This window comes from Lactuca sativa, chromosome 5, assembly GCF_002870075.4.
Source record: "Lactuca sativa cultivar Salinas chromosome 5, Lsat_Salinas_v11, whole genome shotgun sequence".
NCBI lineage: Eukaryota > Viridiplantae > Streptophyta > Magnoliopsida > Asterales > Asteraceae > Lactuca > Lactuca sativa.
This window is the reverse complement of record NC_056627.2, coordinates 202,658,185-202,681,150: the sequence shown is the minus strand read 5'-3', so window position 1 is coordinate 202,681,150 and position 22,966 is coordinate 202,658,185.

The window sequence follows — 22,966 nt, the reverse complement described above, 5'->3', positions numbered from 1 at the left end:
TGTTAGTCATAAATATTAACCGACTTTGTATAGTAATGAACTCGTTTGGTGTTCTAGTTATTGTAATGATTATGGTCACCTTTTGTTGAAGTATATCACGTTATCTTCTTATCTAGTTTTTATGTATTTGAATGTAATGCTTATCTCTAGTCTGTTTTGTAATCTAATAGCTGTAATCTGATTCAAACGGATCCCTGATGTATAAATACCAACATTGTGATTAATGAAAGACAGATTAAAATCGGCTACACACTTGTGTCGATTATTTCATGGTATCAGAGCAGGTTTGTACACAAACCTAATAACATGACAGGAAAAATAGGCGAAACACCTAGAGAATCATCGACTCCCAAAATTGAGTCTAATTCTCCCTTCTATCTTGGTCCTCAAGACCGACCTGGTGATTACATCACGCCGACCAGACTACGTGGTGATAATTACAATGACTGGGCGGGAGATATCCAGATGACTTTGGAAGCACGAAGAAAATTTGGGTTTCTAGATGGTACGATCACTGAAAGAACTTCTCCAGTCACAAAATCTGATTGGAATACCATTAATGCCATGATAGTGTCGTGGATAATGAACACGATAGATCCTGAAGTAAAAGCTATCTGGCGAAGCATAGAAACGCGAAGAAACTATGGGATACGCTCAAGTCCCGCTATGCTGTTGTTAATGGACCAAGAATTCAACAGCTCAAGAGTTTGATTGCCAAGTGTGAACAAACAAAAACAATGTCGGTGTCGGAGTACTTTGGGAAACTCATGGCGATGTGGGAAGAACTTCACAAGCATGAACCGGTGATTACATGTACCTGTTGTGATGCTTGCACTGCTGGAACCAAACATGAAGAAAGAAGAAACACAGACATGCTCCATAAATTTCTTATGGGGTTGAACTCTGATTACTTCTCTAGCTTACGTAAAAATATACTTTCGCAAGACCCGTTACCATCACTTGACAAAGCATTTCAATTGGTAGTGCAAGATGAGCATGTAAGGACTGCTAATATGGCCATTGAAGAAAAAACTGTTGATGTTTTGGGTTTCTCTGTTCGAACCAACACCAAAGGAAGGGGGCGAGGGCAGAAGACAAACAAGTCATCTCTTCTGTGTTCTCACTGCAAGAAAAATGGGCACGAGGCGGCGAATTGTTTTGAGTTGATTGGATATCCAGAATGGTGGGAACAGGATAGAAGTAAGCCTGATGGTGGAAGTAGAGGTAGCAGATCTGGTGGACGTGGAAGAGGGTCGGCACGTGCAAACGCGTTGACTACAAACTATCATCATGGATCAGGAGGTAATACAAGTTCATCTCCATTGCTTTTCACCACTGAGCAGTGGAAGGCACTTACAGGTTTGATGAGCACCTCAAAAATCCCTAAAGAATGATTACATGGTACGTTGCAAAAGAGACTTTGGATAATTGATTCTGGGGCAACCCATCATGTTACAGGAGATTTTTTCTTGGCTTCATAATGCTCATAAAATCTCAAGTTTGTTAGTAGGACTGTCGAATGGTAGAAAAGTTATTGCTACCCATGAGGGTAGTGTGCACTTATCTGACAAAATTACACTAAAAAGTGTTCTTTTGGTTCCAAAATTGAATTGCATTTTGATCTCAGTTTCTCAACTGAATGATGATATGAAGGGTAGTACACTATTTAATTCTTACATGTGTGCTATACAGGACCGGTCAAGGAAGCTGATTGGAACGGGAGTTAGACGAGACGGACTATACTACTTTGGAAAAGGCGAATCTGTTCAGCATGTCTCAGTAAATCAAGCTTCATTCTCATCGACTCTTGAACTTTGGCATAGAAGAATGGGTCATCCCTCAGAAAAAGTGGTGAAATCTCTCATTCCTACTAGTAGTTTGCAGGGTAGTTTGAATGAAGCCTGTGAAGTCTGTTTTCGGGCCAAACTATCTAGAGAAAAATTTCCTTTAAGTAGTAATAAAACCAGTAGAATTTTTGAAAAAGTTCATTGTAATTTGTGGGGACCATATACATATTCTTCTAGCGGTGGTGCACGCTATTTTTTTAACCATAGTTGATGATTACTCGCGCGCTGTGTGGATATACCTCTTGATTGACAAAACTGAAAATTTTCAAATGTTCATGTCATTTGTTGCAATGGTCAATAGACAATTTTCTCAAAAGATCAAGATTGTTCAAAGTGATAATAGTACGGAATTTAATTATTTAATGAATTATTTTTCTACAAGAGGCATTCTTTTTCAAACCTCTCGTGTGGGTACTCCACAACAGAATGGTCGTGTAGAATGAAAACACAAACATCTTTTAAATATCAGATGGGCTCTCATGTTTCAAGCTAATTTGCCTGTAAGTTTTTGGGGAGAAGGTGTGCTTACCGCCTCTCACTTAATTAATCGGACACCATCCCCATTACTAGACAATCAAACTCCTTTTGAGATCCTGTTTGGTACTTCGCCATCTTACTCTACCATCAAAACCTTTGGGATGTTTGTGTTTTGCTCATAATCAAAAAGCTAAAGGTGATAAATTCGTGAGTCGTAGTAGAAAATGTGTCTTTGTTGGATACCCGTTTGGCAAGAAAGGATGGAAACTTTATGATTTAGACACTAAAACATTTTTTTTTCTCTCGTGATGTGAAATTTTTTGAGGATATATTTCCTTTTAGTGATTTGTCTATTCATTCTAAAGATCAGCCACCTACACTTCATGACCTTCCCAATTACTTTGAGCCTCTGGAGAATGCCTCAAATGACAGCTCATCGACACAACCCATACCTGTTGATGAGTCCACATCGGTTTCCGAGCCTATTTCTACCACTAATCCCATAGTGAATCTTGAGCCCGTATTAAATCTTATTCCTAATTCACCATCGGTGACATCTGTTCCACCATCAAACACTAAACCTCAAATGGGAAGAGGGCACCGCGAGAAATTTCCATCGGTACTTCTTCAAGATTTTGTTACTCACACCAAAGTAGTCACATGTCCATCCCGTCCTTGCTCGTCTCCATCGGCAACCTCAGGTACTTTTTATCCTATTTCTCATCATATAACTTGTGATAAGTTTTCTCCTACATATCAGAAATTTATTGCTACACTCGTGGCTAGTCAAGAACCTAGATCATTTAAGGAGGCCATGCAACACGATGTTTGGAAAGCTTCTATGCGAGAGGAGATTCGTGCACTTGAAGATAATGGTACCTGGATTTTGACTTCTCTCCCACCTGGGAAAAGAGCCCTTGGTAGTCAGTGGGTTTACAAAATTAAGTATCACTCTAATGGTGAAATTGAGCGATATAAATCAAGATTAGTCGTCTTTGGTAATCATCAGGAAGCGGGAGTTGATTATAATGAGACATTTGCTCTGGTCGCCAAGATGACGACAGTGCGGGTTTTCCTAGCCGTGGCAGCATCCAAGAAATGGGAACTTCATCAAATGGATGTTCATAACGCCTTTCTCCACGGGGACCTTACCGAAGAAGTTTATATGCGTCTTCCACCAGGTTTTCAAAGCCCTAACAAAAATCTAGTATGTCGATTACAAAAATCTCTCTATGGCTTAAAACAAGCTCCTCGTTGTTGGTTTGTGAAGCTTGTCAAATCTCTCAAAGCATATGGTTTTCGTCAGTCTTACTCTGACTATTCTTTATTTACACTTACTCGTGGTGACACTCAAATTAATGTCCTAGTTTATGTGGATGATCTTATAATTTCGGGTAACAACTCTGTTGCTATTAAAACATTTAAAGGCTATCTCAGCAATTGTTTTAAGATGAAAGATCTAGGTTCCCTTAAGTACTTTCTCGGCATAGAAATGGCTCGAAGTCCCCAAGGTCTGTTTTTGTGTCAACGTAAATACACTCTTGACATTGTCAACGAAACAGGTCTTTTGGGGGCAAAACCTACGAGTTTTCCCATTGAACAAAATCATAAACTTGGTAGGGCTCATAGTGCACTACTAAAGAATCCCGAAGCCTATTGCCGACTCGTTGGACGACTAATTAATCTTGCTGTCACACATCCAGATCTGGGCTATTCGGTACATATATTTATCTCAATTTATGCAGGCTCCTCGCATTGAGCATTGGGATGCAGCATTGCGAGTGGTCAGATACCTTAAGGGCACTCCTGGACGTGGTATTCTATTGCGTCCGGACAGTACTCTTTCTCTCCAGGGATGGTGTGACTCGGATTGGGCGGCATGCTCCATTACTAGACAATCTCTCACAGGGTGGATTGTTTATCTCGGACATTCTCTAATTGCCTAGAAAACCAAGAAACAACACACGGTTTCCCACTCTTCTGCCGAAGCAGAATACCGGTCCATGGCTGCTATCACATGTGAATTTAAATGGCTGAAGAGTCTACTTCTTAGTCTAGGAGTCAAACACCCTCAAGCAATTACTCTATTTTGTGATAATCAGGCGGCTCTACATTTAGCAGATAATCATGTGTTCCACGAAAGAACTAAACATATAGAAGTAGATTGTCACTTTGTGCGTGATGCTATTGTTGACGGTCTAGTGGCTCCATCATATGTTCACACATCGGAGCAACTGACAGATATTCTAACCAAGGCACTTAGAAAAACTCAGTTTGACAAATTGGTGGACAAGTTGGGCATTTTCGATCCTCATGCTCCAACTTGACGGGGGATGTTGAAGTATATCACATTATCTTCTTATCTAGTTTTTATGTATTTGAATGTAATGCTTATCTCTAGTATGTTTTGTAATCAAATAGCTATAATCTGATTCAAACGGATCTCTGATGTATAAATACCAACATTGTGATTAATGAAAGACAGATTAAAATCAGCTACACACTTGTGTCGATTATTTCACCTTGTTATCGGGCAAAGTACATGAGTACATCCACAATCAATAGCGTGTAACATTCATGATATTGAGCATCGTTTTCCATCGATGCGAGACCCTAATACATCACCAAGCGTAAAATGTTGTGACGAACTCATAAAACATAGACCATGTCTTTGTTTTTACATACGTGACACTTTTATTGTGGGTCACATTATTCGTTCTTGTCAGATCAAATTCAATGATATTTGTATGTCTAAGTAGTTTATAACATGATAGTAAAATGCACACAATAAACATACGGTGGTTATGTAATTGACTTTTTCCTCTTAAGAGATATCCATATGTTCTTATTCATGTTCTTTTCTTGACTAATATTTGTTATTTTGAGTGGAAATTTCATTCTTGAATTAATCTGATACACGTCATATTTACACACACAAACATTATGTTTCCATTTTTATAAAAATTAAATATAATTTTTGGTAAAAAAAAAATTATTAAACTATACTATCTTCAACATATGTAAACGATAAAGCGAAGATGTAACCGGAAGATCATATATATCTAATTACAAAGTTGAAATAGACAGTATACTTTTTAGTTTCATGTTTTGGTCAAAATACTTTAGCATTTTTGGAGTTTTTGCACCTATGTATAAAATAAATTAAGAAATCTATTATAAAAGGTCATTGTGCATAATTGTTGTTACAGAAATAGTCTGTTATTACATCCATGTGTAGAAAAAGAAATAACAAAACTTATCCATACAATTTATCAGGGCCGGTCCATAGGTTTTCCATGGCCTGGACAAAGAAACTTAATGATGCCCTTATTTTATCGAACGACATAAAATTGTAAAAAAAAATAAATAAATAAAAAATAAAATAAAATAAAGAACCATTTTCATATTTAAAAATATCATATCCATCAAAATGATAATCCTAAATACACTACACATACGTAGATGCATAACAAATTAGGTTTCAAATACAAAAAAAAAAATAAAAAAAAAATAGGTAATATGATGTTGGGAAAATCTAATATCGAGTAAATTAAATATTTAAATGTGTTTGTCTAATTAACATTGTGGTACAATGATGAAACAAAAGTACATGACATATGGTGCCAAAACTATAAAAGTAGAGGCCAGATTAACACCTCATCCAGTAAACACCAACAAAAAGGCTAAACAAAAATGAACTAAGAGATTTGAGAACACCAAAACTATTATGACAATGGACTTATAGGAAAATCACAGTTGCTATACCACTTACAAGTTACAACAATGAACTTTATAAGAACATAATAGACTAAAAAAATAAACAACCTCACTTTATTGATTTTTGACTAAATATGAATGCATCCACATTAAAGTCTTGATATTAACATCAGCCACACAATAACCTGTGTTTTTTCATTTTTCAAACATGATAATACATACCCCAATCATTCTTGCAACTTAAAGCATTTGTAGTGAGAGCCTCTAAGTAAGCATCCCCAAATATGTAATGGTTAATTATAACGATCAATTTACACCAAAAGAAACTCCAATCATTGAAACAAAATCAAAAAGTATCTTCAACTTATGTGAAAATAAAATGATTGAAGGCCTAAAACCCAATTGCAAAAACTCTAAGGCAACAGAAAAGTATACAAGCTGTTTTACAAATTCGAGCACCAAAATCTCCACCTCAACCAATCTAGCATTAAATTTCAAATATAACACTCTAATTTTATTTTTTTTAAATTATGAGAGCAATCAGCAAAAACCATTTAAATACTGAAACAAACTGACATAAATTACTCCAGTGAATATTCAACTGAGAAAGTTTGAGAAGCAGAGGCTTCCAAATTCTTGTGATCTCATGCAAGAGACAAAGATATACGAGAGTAAAGACAGATCCTTGAGAGTTGAGATTTTATGCATCTAAAATCATCCTCTGTCGTTGCAACTTCTCAATTGTCTAAAATCAGTACATCATCTCACGTCTTGAAGCGTGATTATTGGAGAATATTGATGGGGGCTCAAGGATTATAAGAGAAAGCTATTATTAGGCATGTGTTGTTACCTAGGAGAAAGTTATTGGCGAAAATCATCACCCGTATTTGTTTGCTTCGTTTTCTCTAGAGCGCCATTGATCGGAATGCCTCGTCTTCTTTAACAACAATTATTAGGCGTGTGCTGATACTTAGAAGACAAAAGATTCGTTCCTTCCAAATGAACTTAAATTTTCCGCCTAATGTTTAGATATAGAATTAACGCGCTGTTGCTGCCCTCTTTTCATTTGGACCTGACTTGCTTGGATCAAGAGGCCCAAATATCATATATTAATAGCAGGCTTAGGAAATCTGATGCCCCATAAAAATTTGTTGCCCTGGGCCGGCCCTGCAGTTTACTGAAAAAGGTTCCTCTACAAATTTTTGATTTTTTTTTCTTGCAGAAACATATCATATGCCTATATTTGCAATCTTTCGCTTTGACGGACTGTCATCAATTTTTTTTTCACATCAGTTTTATAAAATAAAAACTTATTAGTCACATCAGTTTTTCATTAATTTTATAAAATAAAAAATTTATTAGTTTAAACTTTTCCGATCACAACTTTCAAAAGATTTTTTAAAATTAACTAATCTATCCTAATCTTTGTGAAATGTTTTATGGAGCCTCACCAAATTGTTATTTTTTAACCACATTTAATATTTCTTAAAAGAAAAAGGTACTTAATTCGGAAATTAAATAAAAACAATAATAGTAATATAAATAAAAATAACGTAAATAGTGCAAAATATAACATTCATATTTTGTTTTTATTTGGTCACACATTATTGCAATTTAATAAATAGTATCATAGACTAAACGAAACAAGTTAATTATATATATATATATATATATATATATATATATATATATATATATATATATATATATATATATATATATATATATATATATATATATTTATATATATATTACTCCTCTATTTATTTTTAATCTTCAAAAACTTATTATTATTTTACTAATTAACTTGTTTCGTTTTAGTCTATGATATTATTTATTAAATTGTAATAATGTGTGACAAGATAAAAACAAAATATCTCTAATTCTAATAAAATCTCTTTAAATTACGACATGTCCCTCTTATAACCCATATCAATCCACATGTCATTTTCTCAAAAAATAATTCCCGCCCAAAGCATTAATAACCGATCAAACTCTAATATAACCTAATCTAATTAGTCAAATACAATCAAATTCAAATTTAAATTCAATTCAAATCAAATGATGATACTATAAAACAAAAATTTTGTTTGTTATCAATATTTGACCTCCAAATCCACAAATTTTGCTACTAATCAACAAATCTGTTTCCTTATTATGCTTACATTAAAATCCATTTTAAGTACATTATATATCATATCACATAAAATCAACAATGAGTTTTAAATCAGTTTATCTTTTTCCAAATATATCTGCATCGTAATAGGAATTAAATAAAATCAAATCAATTAAAATATTAAATTCGAATTTGAATGTTTTCTTTCACTTATATATACGAAATCTTTGAATTCGTTTCCAACATTTGCCTATTCGAAACTTGTTGATTAGCTGAATCATAAAACACTACAATTCTGGTAAGGCATCCCTAAACAACAATGTCGTTATTCTTAATCTTATTCAGATTTGATTATATATCTATATTCTTCTCCTTCTTTTCCTTTCTGTATAAACTATGCAATTCTGTTATTGTTATTGTAATTCTTATTTTGATTATATATCTATATTCTTCTCCTTCTGTTACTTTGTGTATATGTTATCTTATAGACAAAATCATCATTTTTCTCATAGTTAGACACATAATCAATAAGCTAATCATATTAATCACCATAAAAAATAGAATACCATAGAAAGGAAAAAGGTTTACAATACTTGGACAATTTTGCCCTTTATTTCAATAAGAAAGCTACTCCAAAGCTGTTATGGATATAAATTGTAAATATTTATTTCGAATCTTTTAAGTTAATAAGAACAATGTTTACGGCATTATTTATCATTATTTATAAATTTTGGACAAATTTACCCTTTATATATGATTTGCACGATAACCTTTTCTTTTTTGGATTTTGTTAGTACATTGCTATATATTGGATTTTATGTTCAAATAATCTCTACCAGTCTGAGTTTGTTCATGATAAGTTTGATGTAAATTTATACTCATCTGATGTTTTAAATGGTCTTAAAGTCTCAGGTTTGTCAAACCATAATCTCATTTTAAAAGTCGGTGTTCCAGTTATGTTATTGAGAAACATTAATCAGAAAACTGGCTTATGCAATTGCACTAGACTACAAGTCAAATCTTTGGGCAAACGTGTTATTGAGGCGACTATTATATCTGGAAGTAATACTGAAAACCGGACTTTTATTCCAAGAATGTCTCTAACTCTTACTGAAAACAAGATCCCGTTCAAAATCCAAAGAAGACAATTTCCATTGGCTGCATGTTTTGCAATGACAATTAATAAGAGCCAATGACAGTCTTTATCGAAGGTTGGTTTGTTTCTCAAAGATCCTATTTTTACACATGGCCAATTGTACGTTGTTTTATCCAGAGTTTAAAGTAAAGAGAGATTAAAACTGTTAATTTTGGATAAGGATGATAGACTATCAAATAAAACATCCAACGTTGTGTATAAAAAAGTTTTTAGAAATTTATAAAAACTTTTAAAAATTGTATTATTTATATGAATTTATGTTTTTATTTTATTTAAATTTTGATTCAGTTATACAAAAATGATATTTTCCTAACATATCTAGAAATGCAAATTGCCGATCGGATATGAAAACCACTATTCTTTAGTAATTTTAACGAATCATCATATAATTATGTAACGACCAAAATTTCAACCAATTTAAAACATTTTATTTCATTCAAAAACCATTACGATCATACATCCTGTTTTCAAATTAGTTTAAACATCAGGTTACTTTCCCCATAATCATATTACATAAAGCATAAACATGAGGAGCGGTACGATCATGCCTTCGCCTTGCCACGATCTCCTGAAGCACCTGAAACAATAAACCACAAATGTAAGCCCGAAAGCTTAGTGAGTTCCCCCAAAGTACCCATACACACATAAACATACGCATACAGCAAAGAACAACATACTTCGGGTCCAATCAACCTTCCGGTTGGAATACCCCCGGCCCTCAACCATCGGGTTGGAATGCCTACATAACATGAGCCCAATCATCCTACCAAGATGGAATACGCTCGGCCCACAACCATCAGGTTGGAATGCCCAAATACCTATACATACAACAATAGCTACTATGGGTCCAATCATCCCTTAGGATGGAATACCCCAGACCCCTCAACCGTCAGGTTGGAATGCCAACATACTAAGAGTCCAATCATCCTGCTGGGATGGAATACTCCTGGCCCACAACCATCGGGCTGGAATGCCCCACTTCCTATACATACAGTAACTACTACTACTATTACTATGGGTCCGATCATCCCTCGGGATGGAAAACCCCAGGCCCCTCAACCATCGGGTTGGAATGCCAAACTGTTATGAGTCCAATCATCCTACCTGGATGGAATACTCCTGGCCCACAACCATCGGGTTGGAATGCCAATCTACACTAGCAGACGTGTACACATAACAGGCATACATAAAACTCTCTACAGAACCAACACACTAAGGCCCTATCATCCTACCGGGATGGAATACCCTCTGCTACTATTCAACATACATATCTCGTGTACTACCCAACTACCAGGGCGTTGATCCAATAAAACTAGCCATCATACAACTATCCATTTCTCAAGGATACTAAGCTAACAAAGCATATTCTCATATCACTATCTCATCTACCAGGATACTAACAAACATATCATCACATAACATAACAGGCTCTAACAATAATTTAAAGGGCTAGCCTTGGTGCCTTAGACCCTTGAGTATAGTGAGGAAAACTCACCTTGCAACTGCCGGAATCCTGCAAATCTCTGACAGTTGACTCGTCGGAAGAATCTTAACTATCATATGAAAATCATCACATTAGAAACCATCACAACTTTCTAGACCAAGGGCCCACAACACTCATTAAGTCCATCATCCTCTTATTGGGCCAAGACCCAAATTCAAATCCTCATGCAAAGCCCAATATTAGCCCAATTTACTAAATTGGGCCCACCTCACCAAATGGGCCTAGATCCAAGGTCCATAATAATTATTGGGTCCAAAATATTCCATCCATAATGTTCAGTCATGGCCCAAGCCCCACTAGCCCAATAACAGCCTAATTACTTAAGGCCCAAAATCAAAACCCAACAGATGGAGTACGTTGGACGTACCCCTCTTGGTATGCTGGGCGTACATCGATGCTCGCGGATTGGAATCGGGACACAGACCCACTACGTTGGGCGTACATCAACTTACATGGGGCGTAATCTCGCTGAACTAAAATCCTTCATAAGTTCTTAATGGCTTAAGCTCTTAAGCCCAAACTTCAGATCCATCGACCAAATATGCCTAGGATTCATAAAGTCTCAAACTTTATTACTTGGGACGTCCATAAAGCTCTTAACTCAAGGTCTTAACCCATTAAGACCCTCCTACTTCTTACATTGGACAACAAAGGCCATTGGGACCCCATTTTTCTTACTCAAGACCTCCCTAATGGTCTGAAAGGACAGCTAATCTCAACCAACTCGTATCATGCATCAAGATGGGGGCTTTTGGGACAAGAATGGTGTCAAAACTTCACCATACTTAGATCTACACAAAATAAACGTCAAGCAAGAAGCTTTATACCTTTAGGAGCTCTTGAACCACCAGGAGACTTCAGATCTACACGTTGGCCTTCTTCCTCTACTCACTAGATGCAACACCTTCTTCTCAAAACACTCCAATTTCTCTCCACAAGCTCACACACTCAAGAAGTTGGCTATACTTTGGGGGAAACGACTCTAAACAGTGGAGGCTAGGGTTTGGGAGGGTTATGAGCTCTTGAGGTTGTTTAAATAGCCTCCACACCCGAAATATTAGGGTTTCTGGATGATAGAGGTACGCTGGGCGTACGTCAGGGACCCCGCGTTTCATTAACTCTATTACGCTGGGCGTACCCACGCGTGTCCCATGCATGCATGGCCTTACTTTGTCAATTTTTCCCATCAAGTGCCATAAGTGACAATATCTTCAAAGTGCCATAGCTCCTTTATTCTAAGTCCGTTTCCGACGAACTTTATATCCATGAAAAGGTGGCAAGAAGCCCTATGCTTCTAGAAACACACCCCGACCCGAAACCTTCTCGAATAAAACTCATTTCCCATAAAAGATTGAAACACCCTTACTCTTTGATCTCAGGGAACCATAAATAACTACTCTTAGAACGGGGGGTTACAATTATGATATTACTGATAAAACATCTATATATATTACTTATTATTCTTAATCTTCAATTATTAAGTATTACTATAAATAATATTATTTTTAATTTTTTCATCCGTGGTGTCCACGGGTTATAACCTAGTGAATTTTATATTTAGCACTATTTACTATATATATATATATATATATATTTATATATATATATATATATATATATATATATATATATATATATATATATATATATATATATATATATATATATATGAGATCGGGTGAGGACTCTTTTTTCAGTGAGAACTTGTAAGGACACCTTAAAAAAATTGGAAAAAAAATCTAAGAAAAATACAAATCATAAAATTGAGCATAGCACTATAACAGAGAGAAAAAAATGGCAATTTTTTTTGGATCATTCGATTTTAATGATCTAAAAACTTTTTTTTCAATTTTTTTTCTCTCCAATATAGTACCCAGCTTGATTTTATGATTTTTATTATTTTTTTTCAAATTTTTTAATGTGTACTCATGAGTCCTTACTGAAAGAAGAGTTATCACTGGAACCAAACACTATATATATATATATATATATATATATATATATATATATATATATATATATATATATATATATATATATAGACACACAAACACAAGTAGGTTCATGCGAAAACATAAATATTTTGCGAAAACGCGAAAACAAATTTTATCTTATAAAAATCAAACACAAGTACTATAAAAATTAAATTTATTAGCAATATATTGAAGATAATAAGTTTACATTGGATTGTGTTATGATAATATAGATTTAAAAGCGGTTTTAACAACTATTTTTTTCACTCCCTTAACTACTTTTAAATTCACGTTTTCATAATAAAAATGTCAAAAATCTTGTTTTGCTAATATTAAAAAATTTCTCATGTATGATCGATTATCATCATGTAGTTCAAAGTTTGGATGGATTATTGTCCAAAATATAAGGTTGAGGTGACACAATATCATAGTTTTTCTTGTTTTCGCGTTTTCGCAAATTATTTGCATTTTTGCAATAACCATATATATATATATATATATATATATATATATATATATATATATATATATATATATATATATATATATATATATATATAAGTTCCCTTAGGAACAGTATTATGTTCCTATTGGTTCTTTTTTTCCGGCTTTTTTTTTACTTATTTATTTTGATTGTCCTCCACCCATCCTCCGAAATATAACGTGTCTTTCACCGTTTATGCTCTCCAATCGAATTCCTACACCGGTTGATCCGCTCGACTCTAATTCACCATTTCTTCGATTGTAGAGCACCATTTCTATACACTCACCGCTTCCACCTCCTACCTCCCTCTCCGTTTTCTCGATACCCTTCATCGTAGGCGTTTAATCTCCTCTTCTTCCTCAAATATCGCCATCAATTTGTTTTGGTTACCATTTTTTTCTTGTTATTGCCTATTCACCGTCTACTTCTTCATTGACTCCTTTTTTCTCCATCCACCGCCATAATGGTTTCATGTTTCATCCAACTACAATAATCGATCGACTCTTTTTCCAGCAGTCGATCAACTCTTTTTGTTCGGAAACCATCGATATTTTCTCCCACCTCCACCATCTCTTACTTTCTCCAGTGGTCCTGCTGTTCTCTCTATACACTGCTGATTTAGGCTTTGAAGTTTATGCCTTCGTCAATTTGTGATTTGCAGGTGACATGGGTTCTCTATTCACCCTTGTACTCCACCATCAATAATCACCAACCACTTATTCCATCTTTGACACTTTCAGTTGCCAAGGGTCAGGTTTGTCTTCCAAGTATTATGACTTTTATAACCTTTTAGTAGAACTGTTAATCACAGTTATTGTTTAAATCGACACTTTTGGTTTTCTTCCTTTTGGTTTTACAACTTCAGGTATTAACAAATGCGAGTATTCTTCAGATTCTGGGTTACTGAGTTAAATGATGCTTTAAAGGAGCCTTCTACGAAGGTTTGCTTTATCACCTTTTAGATGAAAGTATCCAAATTATCAAATGTTTTACTGTGAAGGAGAATCCAAAATTTGAATAGATGCTGACCATCAGAAAACTGAATCTCATTTAAAGAAAATCTATAACTTAATTGTCACTTGAAATTGATCAAACTTTTTTTCGAATGGAGACTAGACAAGCTTCCATATTTCAATTAGGATACTTCTCAAATCAGCCATCCCTAATTGTGAAATTTTCCAACTCACCAAGGAAGTTGTGGACAAAATCATTAATTAGGAGAAGACTGATGGGTTTTAAGCATTACAACATTCATATGGTGTACATGCACCCTAATGCTTTGGATCTATATTTTTCTCTATTGAACATGTAAATTGAATACCAAAGCATAGAACCTTAAAACTAGCACACAATAATCAAAATTTATATAAAATTAGGGTTTGAAACATTACCTCACTTGTTATATTGTAATAACAAGAAATCTTTGTCCTTTGAAAGCTTAGTGCCCCAAGTGTTGCGCCTCTAATGGAGTCACAAACACTCTTGTAAAGGAGGACTTGGAGAGAGGTGGAAATTCGGTTGGATTCTCTTAGAATAGCATAGGGGCCAAAATTCCTTATGTTATGAGGGTTTATATAGTTGAGGCTATTAGGGTTTTCAGGTGGAAACCCTAATTCCCTTTCTTAGGCCTTAAGCAATCCATGGACCCCCAATATGATAGGCCCTTGGATAAAAACTCTATGGGCTTCTCATAGATTTTCGTCTACCCTATATCAATAAGGTTCATCAGCCCAAACTATTGTTGGATTAGGTGTCTAATCCCATAACTATAATTGGTATGTACTTGACCCGAGAGTAGCATGGTCCATTTGGGTTGCCTTTACCAGAGCAATTTGATAGGATGGACTTTTGAGAAGAGGTTATTTGTGGTTTATTAATATATTACAAGTATAATATATTAATATGAAATTATGTTATTTAATTAGTATTGATCAAGAATTAATTTAGTGATCAAAAGAGACTAATTAAATTAACGAGGACTGATTATATAAATCAGTGACATATATATTGTTTGGGCTATTGATCCATGATGGGCTAACTTTATGTAAGTATCCATGAAGAGTTAGCCCACATGAAATATGGATTATAACCGTAGTGTATGGATTAGGGTTTACCCATGACTCTTGGATTGCTACACTATATATATGACACCCCTTTGGCTTGAAATTGGTTGAACATGTATTCTTAGAGAAGCATAGCCGAATTTTAGTGCTCCATATTCTCTCTCAAAATTCCTCCATTTGTTCATGGTGTTTGTGAACCATTTGAGGCATCACATTTAAGGTGCTAAGTTCTTAAAGGCCAAAACTACAAGCTACAACAATAGGTAATTCTATGACTCAATTTTATGTTGTTTATGTCAATTGTATGCTAGTTTTAGGCTTAATGCTTTGGAAACAATAATGCATGTATAATTAGAGAAAACATATATCCAAAGCATTTAGGATTGTATGTGCACCATAGGATGTTGTAGTATACAAAACCCAACAGTGGTATCAGAGCCATGGGTTGTTTTCTATTATATTTGATGCTTGGTTATTTTTTAAAGCTGAAAAAATCGATTTTCTGGACTCTGACTGATGAACTCGGCGAGTCCATGAACTGACTCGACAAGTCCACTCAGTAAAAGGGCAATTCGATGAGTCCAGTTCATATACTCGTCAAGTAAATGCTTTTGGTTTCAGATTTCAAGTTTTTGGCCAGAATTAGACTAGGATCATTACCACAAGCTGTTTTGTAATCATAAAAAATGTATTTTATGATTTGTTAATGATGATCCTCATCCAATTAAAGGGCAATTGTCAAATTTTAAGATAATAAGATAATTATTTGTATTATTTGATATGAATTGCCTTGTTATATGAGTTAATTTAGATCATGAAAATTATATGATAATTTTGCTTGGTAAAAAATTGATCTTAAATGTTTTAAAGTCTTCCATAACTTGTCCTCAAGTTATGAAACATGAAAAGTTTTTCATAAAAACCACATTAACTCATAAGTTATGGAAATGAAAAGTTTCAAGAGTTACAAAACTTGCCCTCAAGTTTTGGTATTTCAAAAGTCTCAAATTAAGAAACTCTTGTAATTAAAAAGGTGTAACTTTTGGGTTCATAAATTAAAAAAATTAATTTAATAGTTTTAATTGTGAATTTTTTATTTAGAACCTTAATGTTTTGAATAGTTCAAATTACACCTTATGGACTTTATTAAATTAATTAAAGTGTTTAATTAAAAGAGAATTAATAATTCCATAATGACATGGTTTAAGTTTAATTAAATTAAGAGTATAATTTATTAATCGATTAAACTATCTAGTATTTTAAAAGTTTAAAATACACCCTTATACTATTATAATATTAAAAGTTTAATATATATATATATATATATATATATATATATATATATATATATATATATATATATATATATATGTATGTATACAAGTCAGTCTTACCGTTAGTAGGTCTCATTCACGAAGTCAATCTATAAGGGGGTATAAGGATACTGCCTATAAAATGTTGGTTTAATGGGTGTCTACTCTCAACCACCGCTTCCTTGATTGGTGGAGGGTCGTTAGCCGAACAGGTAGGATAGGACGTTAATTCTCATTAAAAGTATAATGAATATTTTAACTAACTAAATGTCTTACAAATTCCCAATCTTAGTTACTTAGGAAAAATGTGAATTTGATGCTAACCCATGAAATTGCACTTTTCACATTACCAAGTCGTTAGTGGAGCGTGTTTGGTTAACCGGCACACTAACTTGGACTAACAAGGGTGGCAAAGGGTAGCTCGATGTTTATCATAGGTCAATGGAGCGTGTGTGGTTAACCGACACATGGATTGGGTGATAAATGACATCGAGAGTACCAAGCTAATTTTCATGGTTATTCACACTTTGTTTGTGATCCTTGGTATCCCAATCACAAAATTGAAGGGCATAATCGAGATTAAACATGCCAGCGAAAAGTTCAATGAATCTCAAAAGATCTAGGAATTTCAATCCATTTAAAACCTAATGTTCATTTTCGTTTTTCATGGTGGAAATTGGTAAATCGTCATTTACCTACCATCAAATATTTTGCAATTGGATTACGACATCCCTCTTCCGAATTGTAAAATATTGTGTTGGGTCCTAGCCTTAATATTTCATTTGGGTGATATATTAAGGACATAAATCAACTAACTTGAATTTCTCCCTTGTAGATGTCTAGTTCAGACTACTATGGTCTTCCTGAATCTTTTGGAAAAGGCTTTCTTTATAAATATGATATTCCATAAGGCGATCAAGTTGAAAGATAATCCCTCCTTCGTGGTGTAGTGGAACTTCACTTCCTCCACCTCCTCTAATTATTCTCCCTAACCCACATGTTCACAGACTTGAAAAGTTCAAGGTCACTCATGCCCTATTAGATAGTAAACACCAAGATGGAAGGTTTGTGTGTGCATATGTCTTGGAGATGAAGTCACATATTGACAGGCTGGGAATGTTAGGAGTCAATGTCTCAAGGAAGCTAGCTGTTGACTTGGTTCTTCAGACACTCCCTAAGTCGTATAGTGAGTTCATTAAGGACTACTATATAACAGATCACAACATGAACCTTATTGATCTTACCTATTTGCTTGTTGTTGCTGAATCAACAATGATTTGGCGCACTGGTAAAGCAAATTTGATTGGAAGATCTACTCCCCAAACTTCCATGGACATTGACAATGGAAACATTGGAAGTCCAGAAAAGCTTTCTCTTCCCAATGGAAAGGGATCATCCATGGTCAAGTCATTTGACCAAATGGTAAACAGAAAGGCTAAGTCTGAGATAGTCCCGTGTACCATTCCCAAAGAGTCCATATGTTTCTAATGCCAAGAGAAGGGGCATTGGTTGCGAAGCTGCCATATTTACCTGAAAGAACATAAAGATGGTTAAGTAAAAAAGTTTGACTCTACTTTAGGTAAGTTCACTATCTAACTCTATTAAGTTCCTATTTGGAGATTCTTAATACATGATGTAATGTAATTACATTTTTATGTTCTGTAGAATCGAAGAAAAAAGAGGAAGTTTAAAGGAAAAGCAAGTTGATTTTGATCGCGAAGAGATGGATTTCGATCGCATGGTTCAATGATCAAAATTTTGAGCTGTTGCTTAAGAGTTGTGATATATTGCTTAGGAATAGATAACAACATAGTTCTCACTTGTAATTGCACTGTAAGGAAAAGTTTTCCGCATTTTGTAAATAAAGAAAAATTTTGTTTTTATTTTATTTTAAGTTTCCTTACAATGGCATTTGTGAAAATTGTTGGCTATATGTTTATATTGTTAACAATATTGGAAAATAGATTTGATTCTTTCGTTTGTGTTAGTGTTAAAATTTACCAAATAAGAAAAGATTCCCATCACCTAAGTTTCAATTGCATAGAAACTTGGAATCATGCAAGTTGTATTGTGTGATGAATGAGAACCTTCATCTTTGGAAAATTAAGACTAATTCCTTATTCACATGCATATGTGAGTCAAGTGAATGACTAAAGGATCGAGTACATTTGGTTGTGCACTGTTCAAGTCCACCACAAAGAACGATAAGACTGATCGTTATGATTTACTAAAGTTTAGTAAATATGGTTATACTTACAAGATTAAGTGTAATTATGAATCGTTGAAAAAGTTTCAATGTATAGCATAACGAATAAGAATAATTAAATCAGGCAAAAAGATAAAAGTTTCTCCATTCTAAAAAGAAGGGAGAGTACTTGAGTATCGTGTTTTATGATCATCTTAATGATTATGAAAACCATATCCCAATTGATCCTCTAGAGTGCATTTGTGTGACCAAGAAGAGGAATCAGGAATTGTCGAAATGGTTAAATCAAGAAGATAAATCATACTTCGTTCCAGAATCGAGTCTTAGAGTCACACTCCAAGATCAAGCCTTGAGTGACATAATCTTAAGAAAGGTTTATAACACTTATCAAAAGCAGAGCAAAATGTTTCTTACTCTTGTACATTTGAAATTGGTAAGTTGTGATGTTTTAGATAAGACAAAGACCAACTAAGACCAATTGTGTGAAGTGTTTGTTTTGATAAGAAACCGCACTAACTCTTGAATATTTGTTTTTCAAGTAATGTTCCTTGACAAATTGAATCTTATATGTCAAGAGGTCAGTGGGAGTCTTAAAGATATTGAAGAGTTTCAAGAACTAATCAAGAGTAAACCTATTGTTAGTCACTAGCACACGACTTGAGGTTTATAACCTATCGTGTTGACATCTTCTTGTTTCTATGACCATTTCAGTTAAAGTTGACAATGCATGTGAGTTCTATGAGTTCTCAATTGTTTGCATAACAACCTGGAAGCATTGGTAGGCCCTTGTGCTGCCAGGTGGCAAGAAATTAATATTGAACAAGTTCAGTCCATATGAGTTTGGATTTGTCACTAACCTTGTCTTGTGATTATTATTTTGACAAATTCACATGGATAGGAACATATACACCATAAAAATTTAAGTTTCATAAGGTTTCTCTACAATTCATGAAAATGATTGTGAGGAAACGCTTTCACTAAGTAGATTTGAAATAGTTAGCAATTGTGATATTTGTATTCTCAATTTCGATTATGATTACGACATCCCTCTTCATAGTTCGAATTGTGAGAAATGGCAAAAGGTCTAAACATTTGAGACTTATTGCTGTAAGTTCTAAAATTGTTTAGACACACTTATGAGCTATCTAAGGAAAGGTGTAGGGGTTTGATAAGCCTAGATAAAGTCTTATCGAAGCATCTCGTATCAGAAATCTGAACTTTGGTAAGGAAGTCAATAAGTATTGATTTCTAGAAGTCTAGCTGATTTCTGGGTACATGTCAAAGCTAATGGGAGCATAAGTGTTATGCTAGTAAGATAATAATTATTATGCTAGTGGTAGCATAATTATTATGGTAAGTGTTCCAAGTTAGCAATGTTAATTATAGGAAACAAAAGTTTCAATTCACAAAGTTGCAGGGTTTGAAAAGTTGTTTTGCTATAATTAAGAGAGAGGAATTCATACTTCATTTCAAATCCAAAAGCTTAGATTGAGATTTTAATCAAATTTATTCAAGAACATATATGAATGTTATGTTGAATTGATTCAAAATAAGGAAATTCTATATGTGGAAATATTATAGCAAGAGACTGGTAAAGTATCATGTCTTTATGTGAAACATTATGTATCATATCCCATATGCTTCGGGTATAGGATTGATTACATATGCTATAATATTAACTTCTTCTAGTTTTCCAAATACCTAGGGCATTAAGTGGGAAAAGGGACTAGAATGAGAGATAACTAAAATGGTTAAGCAATTGTTGAGGACAGTCTGAGGTTTACCAAAGATTGGTTGCTTATGGACAATTGGAAGTATATTGTAAATTTTGGAACGGACCATATTGACATACTTTGAGAAGAGGTAACTCTTGTTCAAGAGTGATAGTTAAAATAGGAATATGGAAATGTTTCCATAAGTGGAAGTTATTCTTTAAATCAGTGTAAGATTAGAAAACTTAATGCAAGAAGGATGTTCAAAGGAATGTACTTTGAATGTGAGATTTCATTTCGATGGAATTGCTCTCCATTGGAATACTTTGTAACGTTTTGACTTCCTGAATAACTAGGCCATTCAAACCATCCACAGTTGATCATACTTTAGAAGTAGGTAATGAAGCTAGCCTGTAATGAATGGTTCTGTAGATTGTCTAAAGGCGTTTAGACATAGCACAAGTTTGCTGCAGTGTTCGTGAGTACTCCTGTAATAAGATTTGAGTATTGGATTAAACCCATGCTCATCTGAATCACTTCATGGATTTTATCACGAGTGATTGTGAGATGATAATATCTTATATTCTTGAAACCAAGACAAATGAGTTGTAATTTACAAGTCAGTTGCACATTGACATATATGTAAACGCACCAGCAACTTGGTGTTATAAAACATATTGTTGTGTGTGATTTGATGAGTAAGTACAAGCATGCATTTGAATCGAAGTTTATCCATTCTTTTTTCCCTTAGAGGGATAAAAGCAATATTTGTGGGCCCCTCGATGATTTAGTGATGACAAACCTAAGCGCTTGACCAAGCCTGGACTGATTTGATTTGTTCAATAAGGCAGTCGTCACAAATCGGAAATTAGGAAACAACAGATGGACAGAGAGAATGTTTAAAATCCATGTCTTAGTCCATATGATATCTTGTAGAATGGAGGAATATAAGATCCCTTATCTAATGGATGCGTCATTGACTAGGTCAGAGTTCGACAACGGCTTTTAAGAGCTACAGTTGCTAGTCGTGTTGTGGAGTCGTACTTGCAATAATATTTATTAGACTTATCCAAGTGGGGGAATGTTGGATTAGGTGTCTAAGCCCATAACTATAATTGGTATGTACTTGACCCAAGAGTAGCATGGTCCATTTGGGTTGCCTTCACCAGAGCAATTTGATAGGATGGACTTTTGAGAAGAGGTTATTTGTGGTTTATTAATATATTACAACTATAATATATTAATATGAAATCATGTTAGTTAATTAGTATTGATCAAGAATTAATTTGGAATTAATTTAGTGATCAAAAGAGACTAATCAAATTAACGGGGACTGATTATGTAAATAAGTGATATATATATATATATATATATATATATATATATATATATATATATATATATATATATATAGTTTGGGCTATTGATCCATGATGGGCTAAGTTTATGTAAGTATCCATGAAGAGTTAGCCCTCATGAAATATGGATCATAACCCTAGTGTATGGATTACGGTTTACCCTTGACTCTTGGATTGCTAGACTATATATATGACACCCCTTTGGCCTAAAATTGGTTGAACATGTATTCTTAGAGAAGCATAGCCGAATTTTAGTGTTTCATATTCTCTCTCAAAATTCATCTATTTGTTCATAGTGTTTGTGAACCATTTGAGGCATCACATTTGAGGTGCTATGTTCTTAAATGCCAAAACTACAAGCTACAACAAGAGGTAATTCTATGACTCAATTTTATGTTGTTTATGTCAATTGTATGCTAGTTGTAGGCTTAATGATTTGGAAACAATATTGCATGTATAATTAGAGAAAACATAGATCCAAAGCATTTAGGGTTGTATGTGCACCATAGGATGTTGTAGTATACAAAACCCAACAACTATAACTATTACTGATTTACATAATCAGTCCTCCATTATTAATCAGTTCCTTTAATCCCATAATTAATACTAGATTAATTTCTGATTAATTACTAATTAATAATATGAGTTCCAAATAATATATCAATCTTGTAATATATTAATAAAACCATTTTGAGTACCAATTTATCATTCATATACTAAATCCTTCTCTCTTCACTTGTCATCTTATTAAGTTGCATGAGTGAAGGCAACCCAAAATGACCATGCTCATAATCAAATCAGGTACATACCAAAAATAATTATGAGCTTAGACACCTAATCCAACAGTCTCCCACTTGGATAAGTCTAATAACTATTATTACAAGTACGACTTCAGAATCTGATTAGCAATCGTAGATTTCAAAAGCTGTTGTCGAACTCTGATCTTATCAGTAATGCGTCCTTTAGATAAGGGTTCAAATATTCCTCCATTCTACAAGATATTGTATAAACTGAGATATGGATTTCTAATCATTCTCTCT